The sequence below is a fragment of the Bradysia coprophila genome (genome assembly GCF_014529535.1).
Source record: "Bradysia coprophila strain Holo2 chromosome IV unlocalized genomic scaffold, BU_Bcop_v1 contig_5, whole genome shotgun sequence".
Classification (NCBI taxonomy): domain Eukaryota; kingdom Metazoa; phylum Arthropoda; class Insecta; order Diptera; family Sciaridae; genus Bradysia; species Bradysia coprophila.
In genome coordinates, this window is record NW_023503374.1 from 7886657 (window position 1) to 7902404 (window position 15748).

Here is a 15748-nt window from a genome sequence, read left to right on the forward strand (position 1 = left end):
AACAACAGTTATAGTTTCTCAGGCATTCTAATATCGTTCTGACCACTTTAATTTTCACTTTATTTACCAATATTTAATAAAAATATTGTAGGAATTCAGATTAAGTGATTCTACACGCTCTCCCTTCATTTCCAGTCTTTGGGTAATACCATCAGTCTTTCACTGTATGACCTGCAATGCCCAACATTTCTTCAACGAAGACCCAGACGTGGGAGACTATTTGAGAAAACCCACCGAATTTGCCAGTCTAGGACCTGTCACTCTAGATAGGTTTCTTGTGGCGAAGGAAAGGCTACCATGATTTAAAAGATGATCGGAAAGAAAATAAAGGACCAGATCTGTATTTCGAGATCATTACAAGACATTCGAGACATCTCACTGGAGCACCAAACTAACTGGAAAAAAAAATCATGGCCTTATCACGGAAGCAAGGACATTAGACATTTACGTGTGTTCTAATTGAAGGAAGCGAAACCGTAACAATATTGAAGAGCCAACGGTCTGACGCACATATATGACGATGTCGATAACCAGAAGTGTTTAAATCAATTTAACAAAAGTTTCAATGTAAATATGCCGATGAAACATTAGGCTGTGAGGAGGAGATGAATTCCATTCTAAATTCCGTTCAAATGTTAATAAAACATGCATCTTGTATATTCAAGTATATTTGAATTTGAAATGTAACTAATCATCTCAACCAGTTCGCATACAGTAAAATGTTTCGTGGAATATCAAGTTAAATTGAGATACACTTATTTTAACACCCAATTGATTACATAAATTACGCCTATTTTACATGGCTGTTAAAATTTAATTAACACGTTTTACATTATCGATAATCTACATTAGATTGACGCCATATCCACTCCACACATCATAACCGAATCGTATTTACAATAAAAGTTTAACAAACTTCCATTTAACAATAAATAAATCAAAGACCGAGGCAGTTTATAAAATAGAAATTAAACTGAATCTCAATTAAAGGCCTTGAACAATTAACGCATTTAATTTTTCGTATTTGGTATGGTCGAACTGAGTGTGACGTTGTGTTATGTTTAAACAATTTATAATTCACAAAAGATTTGTATTTTATGATTTTAGCAACACAACACGTCCATATCAAATAACCAATCGAAATATAAAAATTTTACAAAAATAATTAGTTCAACATCAACAGCTATACCAAATCGTAGAAATTTTAATTGCATATTTATTTGAAAAATTTATATGGTCTGGTCACCAATTTGCCATAGATCTTAAGATAGTTTTGTTTATGTAATTATTCCGAGAACTGCTGGACCGTGCACTTCAATTTTTTTTTGAGTTTAAGCATTCTGTGAAGTCTTTTTGTTTTCGTTTTTCAATTGAGGAATAACCAGCATTGCGAGGCAAGGTTATTTTACCTTAATCATTCTTGCATTTAAATTGGTGGCATTTAAATATTGTTTCACCAATCACATTATTTCAGCTTTTTATGTGCAATTCGTAAGATCATTTTATGATTGAAATTTTTTTCTGCTGAAACTCGAACCAATAGTGAGTATTAGTTACAAAGACAGTTAAATGACAATGCCATCATCGAAAAAATTCAACGAGAACTATATCAGTGGAAAGTAAATTATCAAGAATTTTATGGCAGATGGAAACATTCCAATATTTCCAAGTTGGCTCTACAGTTGAGTTCCTGGATTGCCAATGAATGGTCAATAAAAGGGAATTAATGTAAAAATAGCACAACCGCTCCTGAAAACTTACTGTTCACTGCTCAGAAAAAAATCTGTTTATGGCGAATATTTTTGTTGTTTTTTTTTCACTTTTCAACTTGTTTTTACTATTTTACAATTAAGAATTTCCTCGAATCTTCCTTTATTTTGCATCGTCATACCATATCTCTCTGTACTAAAGTGAACGAGACTTACTCTACTATTCTACTAATAGACTACGATTCATCTGTTATTGACGATAATGACAAAAAAAACGAAGTACTTTGGTTTGTATTGCATTATGTACAGTGAACGACATCTCAAATGTCTCACTGACATTTTTTTCAGAGAATGTCATTGTGAATTTGCAATGACACAATAAAATTCTCAGAAAAATTTGACAGTGAGACATTTGAGATGTCGTTCACTGTAAGTAGTTAAATCAATGAAGTAAAATTTTTTGTAACAAACTCCAAATGATAGAAAGAAGAAATAGATTTAATACGTACAGTGCGATGCGCTGACCGTTTCTATATGATCGTTATCATACTCAAGTTTTGCATTTAACACATTCTAGTGCGTTTTCTAATGTAGTTATTAGTGGCCCGATTTCATTGCTATTTTGTCCTACGTTCAAGGACGTTTCAAATGAAATCCACGTTAAAAAATTCATACAAATGAATGAACGAAAGATTTAACGAAACTTAAGTGAAGTTACGTCTGAAAGTACCGTAGCTTGAAGATGATCTATTATTTTTAATCAAGTTTTTAATCGATTATCAAGCCAGTGCTTCTCTCTTTGATTGTATCGTTCAGTATATGTGGCATTATACCAGTTTTCGATGTATTCTTGATTCTTCTAACATTAATATTAATAAACTCTATAATGACGTCGGTGATAAAGATAGGCAGCGACAAAATAATAAGGCTTTATTTCCAATTACCAAAATTTCCCTTTGTTTACTTGACAGCTTGCACTCTCACGGCTCTCTCACGTAGTAATTTTTGTTGAGTTTTTACTTTTATTGCCTATCCACCCGGAATATTGTTGTTACACCTACATTTCCCACCCGCGGAAAGCGATCGTTACATGTGGGAACTTTTACATTACATCACAAGTGAAGGAATATTCATATGAAAATTCATTACATATCAGGAGATTTTCATTACATACCAGCAGAATTTCATTACTTCAGCAAAAATGTATCACATGAAATATTCTTTAGCACTGAAATCGAAACAATGACTCGCGATGTTATTTTAGTTTTAATATCACAAACTTTGTCACTTGAATTAAATGCACACCAATCTAAACAAATTCATTAAAAACTAACACAAAAATAAGTGACGGCCATTTTATTTTGTCTCTAGCCATAATTTCAATTTTTTCAACTTCGACGAACACCTATGGCCAAACAATTTTAATTTTAGCATTTTTCACTTATTTTCAAAAACAATCAACACTTTTGTCTTTATTATCATGTATTCACTTCACTTCACAGCAAAATTTATTGTAACACCACCAAAATCGACAAATATTACGCAAAATATGAATCTAGCACTTCACAAAAACAAAACAGTCGAAGTAGTTTGTCAACATGTCACCAAAACAGTAGTGTTGCCAGTGATGCTTTCGGGATTAATGTTATGAAGATGTGTGAGCCGATTTCATGAGCAGACTAGATTCGTTTATAAACGTTTCAATGCAACAACATATTTTTTTTGGTTTTTTGCTAAGGTAAACGATGGTGTAGCTGACCGTGCAGGTGTACCTGACCAGCTACATTATTTATCAGTTTTGGAAAATAATTACGAATGAAAATACGCAAATTAACTATCTAATTAATCTTTAGAGCCTAAAGATTAATTTTTTCATGAAAATAATGCGATTATTATGTTTACTTATTTGATAAAACCATAAAATGAAACCAGTGCACCATCTCAGTACAAAGTTGCACAATTCTTAAGAAAATCGTAAGATCGGTGTGGTCTAATTTAAGGTTTTTATTGACAAAAGAATTATTAATGGACAAAGTTTTGGTGTTTTTAGGTAGTAAATAGTTCGACAATTAATATTATTAACATAAATAGCGTCTAAAAGTTAATATTTGATTAATTACATGGTGGTCAAAACATTGCATCAAAAAAAATGCCATGTTTGTGTAGTTGACCGCACCAAATTCCGAACATTTTTCTTCATGTGACAAATTCACCTTCCATGTATGTGCATTGTTGTGTACAAAATGATGTGATTAAAATTCGTTGATATTTTGTGTTTTTATGCGTTTTTATAATAAAAATTAATTAATTGTCAATAGTTCTGATATTCTACGGAATGGGAACAGATCAAATTAAATTCTGACGAAGGAAAAACTTAGCTTCATCCAAATCATCTTGAGATACTGATGACCAAAGTTGAAAAATTGCTTAGCCGGTCAGCTACTACCTCACTTACCTTATCGGTATTTTTTATGTTTAGTATTAGTCTGGCAGTGAATGAAATAGCGCGACATAAATGTTGTGAAATTATACATTAATTTAGAATATTCAAGAGTCTGCCAGTTGTCTACTGGAACAGTGTTCCAGGAACACTTTTGGTTTTGCACTCTCAGGTCCTTGGGTGGGAAAATGTACTCGTAACAACAATATTCCGGGTGGATAGTCAATAAAACAGCATACATTGGATGCTGCTTGGTAGTACATTACACTCGGAATCAATTTTGTGAACTCGCGAAATCACTCGTGTGGTTTTAAGCAACTCGCTTTGGAAACGATTATTTTGACTCGTGTAGTTGCATACCTCGCCTTCGGCTCGGATATGCAAACTCTACACTTGTCAAAATAACCGTGTCCAAAGCTTGTTGCTTATAACCACACTTGTGAGTTCGGCTCGTATCACAAAATTAATCCCTCATGTAATGAACTACCTCCGCAGCATCCAATGTAATCTACTATATTACTCTAACTGTCTATCTGAGCAATTCCAATAGATATTCTATTTCTAACTCAATTAACTACTACTAAACAGTACTGCTGATGTATTCGCTAGGAATGTTGATGATCTCAGATTTCCATACGTAACCTATTATGTCATGTTAGTGGCACATTGAAGGTGTAGTTATATTTATTCGAAGTACAAACATCGATCGAACCCATTTTCGAATGCTTATTCAGATCACCTATTCGTGTTGAAAAATGATCACAAATGCTAGCCATTTGATGGTATATTAAAGTTACATGCATCTCAAGCATCTCACTTAACGTTTTATTATTTGAAAAAGACCATAAAATTGTTATAAAGATGCGACTAAATATTGCACAAAACAATTTAAGCTCATTAACTTGAAAACGTTACGTTAAGTAATGAACTCCATCCCATTACCACCGTAACCCAATGACCATCATCAAATCAACAAAAATTTTACATCTTTAAATTACCAATTTTCGGTTACATGATCTGCTTTTCTTTCGTAATTTTTCTCCTCCAACACGTAAGTATATCTCATAGTTAATGTAAAAGGTCAAAAAATGACAGTAAAAGCTATGAATATACCGCAGAAGAGGAGAATTAAAAAAAAACCATTTACTATACTTTTTTAAATGAATCAATTACGATGATTTGAAAATTATCAGCATTGTTGTGCGTTGCTATAAATATATCTCTTGAAATCTATACAATATCTTTTTAGCGGATAAAATAAAAAAAAAAGTTTTTCAAAAAGAAGTTCCATAACTTTAAAAGCAAATTGTACTTTGGTGTGTACGCGCAGGTTAATAATAATAAGAAGAAAAAAATTATTATTATCGCGTGTGTGTATTACAAGTAACAAGTTACAAGATAAATTATTGTTTAAAATGTTGCATTATGTCAACATTCGGCTTAATTTTTGCTAGTAATACACCGTCTGTACCGCTGTACATACAAGAGTATTAAATTGATAGACCTATACAACATTTCGACACAGTTTTTCTTCATTATTTATAAAGATTTCGGTTGTTACTATTACAATCTTAATGAAGAACACGATAACTTTTCGGTGTGATTACATTGCAAAATCTCGAGAGAGAGAGAAGAAAAAAAAATTGTCTAAATAATAAACAGATTGTTTTGGGACTTATGCAACACCCACTAAAATTTGAAGAAAAAAAAAACACGGCTAATGGAATGCTAATGCTGGTCGATGCTGGTATATATTAGAAATGATGATGGACTGAACTGATTACAAATAAAATTTATTTTGAGTTATGTGATGATGAGAGAAGTCTATTTTTGGTCAAAGTACTATATCGTATTTCTCTAATTTATTTTTTTATTAATGAAAGTTCACCATACACACAGAAATCATTATTTTTTTTCTACCTCTTCTATTAATTCTTGAGCAAATAAATGTTGTTGCTTTTTGCACCAAGGTCTCAGTATTGAAATTTGCAATATAGTCTCCATTTATACACAACTTCCTTCATGTCATTTTAAACAAATGTAGTAACAATTATTGATTACCTCTATTGACATATCTGACAAATTTTATAAATTGTATTATAATTCAAATGTGATCTTCCAATTTGTCAATTGATTTCACCTTAAATGTTGAGTTGTGAATACGATCAACCAATAATCTTGTTTCGATTACATGAACGATTATATTGGTGGAAGGATGTATTATGAGTATATTGGATGATTCTATATTCTGTATGCGATTGTCATGGTACAATTTCCTTTTACGGTGTGTAGCTTCTCTGTAATGACACGCTTAAAACAAGATTGTAATCTTATTTCTGAGCCTTGAAAGTCAGAATTTGGATTTGTAAGTTGACAATTTTAAGCTACCTCTTATTACATTTCGTTTGGATAAGTGACTTATGATTTCCAATCAATAAGTTAGAATTCATTAATGAAACATTTTGTCCTTCAACGTATCTAAGTCGAAAGACATGCAAAATTGAAAAACTTACAAAAATTTGTTGTTCTATCATGAACAACTCACACAAACTACTGTGAATGGAAAGTTAAAGCCTCTGAGAAACAGTAAATGAATCGAGATGTAATTGCAAAATGTAAGTAAGACCAAACCCAACATAGTTCTTAGGGGTGTGCGATGGGTAAGGGACCGAGACTGGCGTAGTCCACAAAAAATTGTTTTCATCCCTAGATGTCAAATATCGATTTTCAATTTTTTTTAAAATTGATTTACAACTTGCGTAAAATCAAAGAAGCTAAATTTGCGAGTTTTCGGTTGCCCACATATTTTGACCTCTACCAAAAACTTACTTTGAGATTTTTGTTAGCTGCATTAGTCTTATTCGACTAATTGGGGTCCAATTTAACTGGAAAAAATAAAAACCGAAAGACGTTTGTCGAAAAAGTATGTTTCGTGAGTCGTCAAAGTTTTTGAAAAAGTGTATAAAATCTTCGATTTTAAATTGTTTGATCGAAAAGTGACCACAGATATTAAATTAAATTAAATGAATCAAAAATAATGTTTTTCGTGTCAAAGATTCGATTTTCTCAGTTGAGGCATTTCCCCCCAATTTTAGGCCAAACAAACACTTACGACACAAACGATTCTCAGATTATTTTCAAAAACTTTTCTGTTCCGGGTAGCCTACAACATTTCCAATAGTTTAAGCTCACTTGAGCGAAAATTGAATCATTTTCCCGATGAATTTACGAATTTTTTAAATTCAAGATCCACTCAATTTTTCATAGTCGGCGAATTTCGACAAATTTCTTTCAGTTTTTATTTTTTCCAGTTAAATTGGACCCCAATTAGTCGAATAAGACTAATGCAGCTAACAAAAATCTCAAAGTAAGTTTTGGTAGAGGTCAAAATATGTGGACAGCCGAAAACTCGAAAATTTAGCTTCTTTGATTTTACGCAAGTTGTAAATCAATTTTTAAAAAAATTGAAAATCGATATTTGACATCTAGGGATGAAAACAATTTTTTGTGTACTACGCCAGTCTCGGTCCCTTACCCATCGCACACCCCTATAGTTCTATTTTTGCGTCGCTGTCGGTAAAAACTGACATGTGGGGTGAGCGCACCAATCTCTTGATATGTACCAGTAGTCGGACACCTATTGTTCTTTCATTGATCAGAAATAACAATATGTGTCCCACAATCGTGATTCGGTGAAATTGGAAACGGTTACTTAGAGACGACATAAAAAATGTTTAAACAAATGAAGTAGCAGATTATGTTTCCGAACACTTCAGTGATTTTGTGGACATAAGTAATAACAGAATTAGAGATGAACTCATCGAAATTTTTCGAAACACAATCTGAACCCAACCCGAATTATCTGTTTTTTAAACCCACAAAATTAGTATTCCTATGAGTAACTGGACCTCAATAAACACAGGAAAACGGTTCCAGGATATCTTCTGCTACTTGTTTTTAATAGTTCAAAGTTCAATCTTTTTCCGAATTTTGTATGGTTTTTCAGTACAGTAATTCAAAAGGGTACCCAAGAAAGGAGTATTGCTAGCAGTGAATGGATTTCAGGGGACTCAGAAAAACCGTTCCAGTATATCTAAACTGATCCTTCGAAAAAACCTTTTTTCCACTTGAGGACCACCGTGTATAATGATCTTCCTATGGGAAAAACATGTGTGATTGTCATATGTGTCTAGGCAATTTTTAAATAATCAATTTTAAAAAGAATATTTTTTCCCAAATCACAAAGCCAACATGTTCTGATTAAATTGTAGCTGTAAATCTCATTCAAAGATTTATTACTTCGCAAAGTAATTAATATCGGAACACAGTACGATACGGTTGCATTCAAAATATTTTTTTTTCCTTCAAATTGCCCGTCGGATATATCTTACGTTGAATATAGGTGCACCATGCAAAAAATTGTATAATTTTTGCCAAACTCAACTTATACGCACCCTTTGAAGTTTTGATCAACGGTAAAAAAGCAACGTTTATCGCAAATCCTCTCTCCTGGTGTTCTTTCTTATAAAATGCTGAATGTAGGCAGATATTTGATTTTCGGTGTTCAAATGAATTTTTTCTTAATTTTATCTTTGATACTGTTATATGAATGAAGCGACGATCATTCCAGTCCATAATACGACCATAGAGGATATATTGTGTGAACACATAAAGCGTTTAACAATTTAAAAAATAATGATTCGAATATGTATGCAAAAAGCACACAATCACGAAATATTGCCCAAAGGATAATAATTTTGATAATTTTAAATAATGTGAGATCATGTAGCGAATATTTAAATTTATATTTCTTCGTTTTCAATTTAGCGTAAAACAGACAGATCAGAACATGCCTAACATTAATTTAGGGATTTAATATGCGCGCAAGCATTGTGTATGAGTAATTTTTATGTTGATTTTTGATGGTGCTCAATGTAATCTTGAATAATATATCTGTAAACACGTATGGATTATTGGCCGATAACAGAACTTCTTTTTTTCCTTTAAATTTACAATTCGAACATTGTGTAACGTATATGTCGAGCCTAATTATTTAATTTCAATTTGCTCAGCAGGAAGAATTTTAAAGTTTGTTGACCCCCACTCACGAGTTTCAGTTTTGATAGTAAATAACGAATAAATCGAAGATGTGATTCATTGATGGAAGTAGAGATTGGGAGCCAACACGGAATACAGGTATTTTATCAATGATAACGGATAACGGTTATTATAGCGCCACTGGCAAGTAAAAAATGTCCGTTGCAGAAGAGACATTTTTTATGTTCCTTATTGTGGTGCCTCGTATACGTTAAAAATTAGATCAAAAGATAATACGCAATCCAATCAAACAACTCCACTTGCCTTACAGTAGAGAGTTAAAACCAATCAGCTATTTGCAATACAACTAACGATGTACATAAGCTAGTACTGTGTCATCTGTTATTGACAGTGAATACAGAAGTAACTAATGAATTGAAAATATGGTCTGATCAAGAAAAAAATATGTTAAAACGAATGAAGTAAAAAATTTTGTCAATCGCAAGAAGTAACAGATTCCATAACAGATGACTTGGCTTGCCATTTGTTGTTCATCTTCCGTTAGTTTCGTTTGCCGAGAAAGGATTCAGTTCCTCGCTCGATATAGGGTGGTTTAAAGCACGGCTTTAGTACTGTGGCTCAAAACACTACCTCAACTACATTCTAACATTTTCCTCTGACATGGTTACTCTTTAATTAATTTGTCTCTTCTATTCACTTGGAATGAACTGTTGTGCAACAAATAATTTAAAAACATGCAGTAAGTCATATAACGGAGTAAAAACAGCAAAATAAAATATGTTCGGGTTCAGTCAAACAAGGCTACCCTCTATTAACTGTTTACCGTAAGCAATTCTCCAATATTTTCTGAGCTTCACCAGCTCAAATGACTTCATACAAATGTTTGTTTAACAAATTGTTATCAACGAGTCCCAAAATGGCTAACGTAAACGACGAACCTTTTCGCATCGGCTGTGCACGAAACCATTAAAAAAAATCATTTTTCATTCATAGTTCTGACGTGTTAAAATTTGTATAAATATTGACTCACTGACTCTCATACCCACAACACCCGAACGTTCTAATTAATTTTCTACAAAACGTTTCACACTTAACACACTCCTTCTTTACAGAGAATCATCGCCGTGAGAAGGCAACAACACTCAATCGACAAATCGAATTTCAATAATGATCTGATGATCATTATTGTTATATAACAATGTTGATATTGTTCGGTCGACATATTGTCTAGCGAAAAATCTTTTTTTTTTTTGAAATTCGAACTTTGATTTGAATAGAACGAACAAAAATATTTTGTAAAGAGAGAGAAAAAAAGTTATGAAAAACTAAAATGAAAAACGGCACGTGTTATTGAATGTTATTGCCCATCACTCTAATAATTTATTCGGTTCCTCTTAATTAAAAACAATTAAAGACATCCAAAAATTATAGAAATTTACATAAAGATAGGTACACTAGACAAATTTTGAAACAAGAATATGTTATATGTCCCCAATTAGCTTCGATTCTTGTATAATTCTCCATCCATATCTTGTCTAAGCGGTAAGATATAAGGTGATTTGGTCAGTTTTTATAAGTGCTAATAAATGCAAACGGAAAGTCACCTTGATTTGAGGGCATAGACATAGGACATTTCTGATGTGATGGCATACATATGCGGCCGTTACGTGTGTTGCTGACGAAGAATAAACAAACATTTTGTAGCAGTTTGCTAAAATAATATTTTTCCTTTAAGTATAAAGAAAGAACCACGTAGTAATTGTATTAACAATTACGAGTTCCTGCTGGTTTTCATCGTACATTACAGCTTACCGTGCAAAACCTCAAAACGTGTAGAAGAAGCTAATTTGTGAGTATATAGCAATAGAGCCGAGAGTTAATGTTATTGTCAATATCATGCGCTCTAACTTAAACGTTCAGCTTGGCTTCTCAATTCGTTTGCGTTTTCTCCTCAGTGCGACCTGTATAGCTATGGTTGTAATTAATCAAAAATAGACTCAAACACACGTCCAATTCTGCATTTTTTGAGTCGATTCATTATAAGCCGCTGTGTTTCACGCCATCGAGAAGGTAAGACTAACAGACACAAAAACGGTACACGAACTCTTAGAAATTGTTTTTCATCTGATAATGCCAACACCGACCAAAGTAAGCAATGAGGTCTGGCAGATGTTCTCTTACATAGCAAAATGTTAAGATGAATGAAGTAGAAGATTTTGTATTGATTATCGATATTTTTTGAGTAATTTTCGATATAAAAAATTATCGATTATGGATAAGTGTCGCCGTTGCCCTGTCTTTTATAATGAACACAAAAATTTCTCGAGAGAATTGGGTAAATACCGGGTGAATGACAAACCACTGTCGAGCAAATAATTAAAAATACCATTCGAAGTCTGTCTAATTTTCAAAAAAAAAACGGGCATCAGATAGTTTAATTTAATTGTGCAAGTAAAGTATGAAATTAAAGCAATGGGTTGATGTAACAAAGTGTCCGTAAGAAAATAATATTTTCCTGTATTTTCCATCATCGAAAAAAGACACAAATAGTTATCAGAATTTGTACGCTTGATCGTCGACAATTCATTCATACGATCGAGCGGTGTACGAAAATAACGCTAAAAATTCAATAATATCTCAAACAAAATATTATATTCAAATTTGATTACAAATATATAATTAAACAGGTTTTCGTTAATAATTTATCTGTTTGCGGTTAAAATATTATCTTCAGCAAAAATCAAATAAACATCTTCCCATAGATCTTCACGAACGCAAAATCATTGATGAATTTCGTAGACCTGATGTGTATGGTAAGCTCTAGGCATACGGCATATAATACATGATCGCTTCTATTCGACATTATTTTATATATTATAAATAAGATTTTTGCCATTCATATGATCAGAATATTCTTGTGTTCGTATAAAAATTGAATGAATATTTCAAATTTGTCTCATCTTCGTCGAGCATTTTAATATTTTAGATTTTTTTCTTCTTCTTTTATTTTTATATTATTGACATTTTGCATTTGCGTTGCTAAATAAATACGACAAAAAAAAACATTTCTAAAAGTTAGGAAAATTTTTACGGATAGTCGAAATATTATCTTTTATGTAAAAAAAACTTGTATCGGTGAGAACAAACCTTCTTTTTTTATGTTGGAGTTTTATTATTTTAAAATTTTTTTTTTCATTCGTAAATTTTATTATAAGTTATTCAAGATAATTTTAAGCAAATTATTGTGATAGCTGTATTTTTGTCAATTTTATTTTCTTCTTAGTTTTTTATTAACCTTGACCTCTGCCTTACCTACCCAATTTGAATATTGGCGAAGAAACATGAGACCCGCGATGGGTACACGTACACACACATATTATATTGACAAAACGATATTGATACACTGAATGGTTTGTTGTTTTAAAATGAGTTTGTCATTTTGTTTTATTTAATTTTCTATTTATTACGTTACTTGAATTCAAATATATAAAAAGAACTCGATAAAACCGAACACAATCGATAACGGATCGAACGATTGCTTATTTTCAAAAAAACACATATCTGCAGTTATGGGAGTTACGGTTATGAGTGTTATCGGTTTCTAACAGTCTCACAGCTGCCAAAATCATCGTACATTTATCAAACATTCGATCTGATAAGTACAAACAAAAAGCTCATCGAAAACGTCTCATAGAGTTATCTAATAGTGTAAATATTTCTAACTGCCAAAAATACCTTGGCTACACGAGAATCACAATTCCAAACTGAATACAATCAGGAAGCCTCTTTCTCAATATTAGAAATTAGCATAGTTCCAGAAGTCTAGATCTCCGAGTGTTATATTACAGTCATCGTAAATAGCTTGAGATCAATGTGCAAATTTACGAGAGTGTCCTTAACTTACAAGGGCTAAATCTTAAAGAGTAATCTCAGAGAGAATTAATCCGTACGCTACTATATTTTCAAAAGTTTGACATAATTGACTTATACTTTAGATAATTTATTTAAATCTAGTACTTCGTGTTATAAATATTCGTTAGTCTTGTAGTAATTCGAACAAGTGAAAAGGCTTACTTCGATATGCATTTCTACTGTTGCCTTTGTTAAATCAAAAAATATATGATAAAACTAACTCTACCTTGAAGCGATTATATTGTGGATTGGTCGACTGCATTTCCAGTTTACGTTGACTTGATTATATAATTTGAAGTGTGATGCAACTACTTTTTTTTCTCTTTTTTACAACTTCTTCTAATCCCACCCATGTTATATCTACCGCGACATATTTATATCTATATACTTTACATCAGCCTTTATTTATTGTCGTATCGATTAAAAAAGTCTAACGAAATGCTAAATTACCTTTTGTCAACTTTTAATACTCTATCGTCCAGAGTATTTCTATATTAGCAGTTCAGCTATCATCTATTGATATTATTTTTATTGCAAATTTGACCCGCGAAGTGATAAATTTAAGGTAATTAAAGGAAAAAAAAATATTTCTGAAAAGAATTTTTGGATTTATTATTGATCTGGCATTCTTCGTAAATATTCTTTTTTTAATTATGTAACATCCAGATTAAAAAATTTATTGGTTTCTTTATGCAGAAATATTTTGTGTAAAACTATTCTCTCTTATCCGGGTCGTACTGTCCCCCACAGGTCTGGTTTGTTAAAAAAAAAATTCCAATGAATATTTAATATAGACTTGGTGTGTGGTGTCCCGCAAGTTTGGTTGATCAAATAGGTACTTGATAAATGAATAAGAATTTAAAACTTGATCAATTTGTTGGTACGCGACATTCTGTCTCGTTAACTTTCCACGTTTTACAGTAGCAATATTATTCGGATCCTGCGAAATAGGGTTTCACCTATCAAGTGGAAGCTATCGTCACCGCAATCAACAGTTACCTGTTTAAATCACCTCGACCGATTCAGTTGATTGAACGGTCTTTGTTGAGTGCTCGGTCAGTTTCTACGTTTTATTCGTTTTGCACCTTTCTTGCTATTCCTTTCAGTCACTGTTTCCAGCGAAGCATGGTTAAAATTTGTAGCCTTTATTATCACTACTGGGTGTTGGCCTCCCAACGAGGAGTATTTAGCCATGAAAGCATGGTTGCACATGATTATTTGGCTCTGGCGGCGAGTGCTGTGATTGATCAATTCCACGATAGGATTGGTGCGAAATGGAAAGACAGTCCTCAGGCGATCGACATTTGCTTCTCTTACAGGTGTTAAACCTACTGTTAAAAATGCTCTGTGCATTATTTTGGGAAAATCTAAGCTAACATTGTACTGTCAAAGTGTTCTAGAAGAGCTTAGATTTTCTTAGCAAAATTTCAGTGTGTGATATTGATAGATAGATGACGGACGTAGTCTTAAAATGTCTTCTATCATCAATTGATCTTTGTGGGCGAATTAGTTCAAAGCTAATCATTTTAAAGCCTCTAAAAATCTTCTCGTGTAATAAACAAGTAAGGCCACTAACGTGGCACACCCGTTACTCCTTTTATTATAATGAAAATACTAATTGAAATAAAAAAACAATTTTATTGATGGTTCTTATCAAAAAAAAAATTTAGTTTGAGCATTAAGAGTTATAAATCTTTCGAGTATCGTTTGTTGGTATTTACTTGGTTTAAGCGAAATAGACTCAAATTTAAAATTTCTTAAAATCTAAACAATTTAAAGATTTAACACTTGACAATGGTACATATGCGGTTGCAATTTCAAATTTAGATACGAAAGGTGGTAAAACTAAATCAATTATTGCTTTTTCTATCAACGGAAATTGTGTTCGCTTTACGTTGAAACTAAATGATTTATAAAATGAATTTTTAAACCAATCTGGAAAAATTGTATCACATATTGCAAATTTGCAGAAAATAAGAAAAATCGGCTTGAAAAAATATTTGAAACTAAAAGGTTATAGAGAAATTTATGAGGGGTAATTGTTAACCAATTTTGAATATTTATTTGTTTAACGAGTTATGAGAAATTAAAAATTCCATTTTTTGGGTTATTATTTGTAGTGTGATTATTTTTAGTGAGATTTTGACTGTAAATAATTGTTAATCTTGCCACTTGTGAAAATTTCCTAAAATTTTTCTGCTAAGATTTTTGTTGATAAGACTTTCGCGTACTTTCCTCATCAGCTGCCATTTGTGACGCATACCTTTTTGCGTGTCGAATCTGTAAGCGCCACCTACACCGATATCAGTTCTTTTGTAAGTGGATAACCAGACTTGCGTCACACCTCCACTGTATTGGTCGAGGATAATAGACAATCATATTGTGCAGTTTTAACGAAAATATTCTTCTTACAAAACTGTATACACTCGCGGAATTTTGAAAACCGACACATTTTCTGTTTTTGTGTTTTACTTGAGTTTCTGATTTCTCCATATAAAAATACATGCAAAATTCACAAAAAAACCAGTAAACCACGAAACAGAAAATGTGTCGGTTTTCAAAATTCCGCGAGTGTAACTTTCTCTTTTATCTGAATCTTCCAGCTTTCATTTGACGAAAATCGAAAATT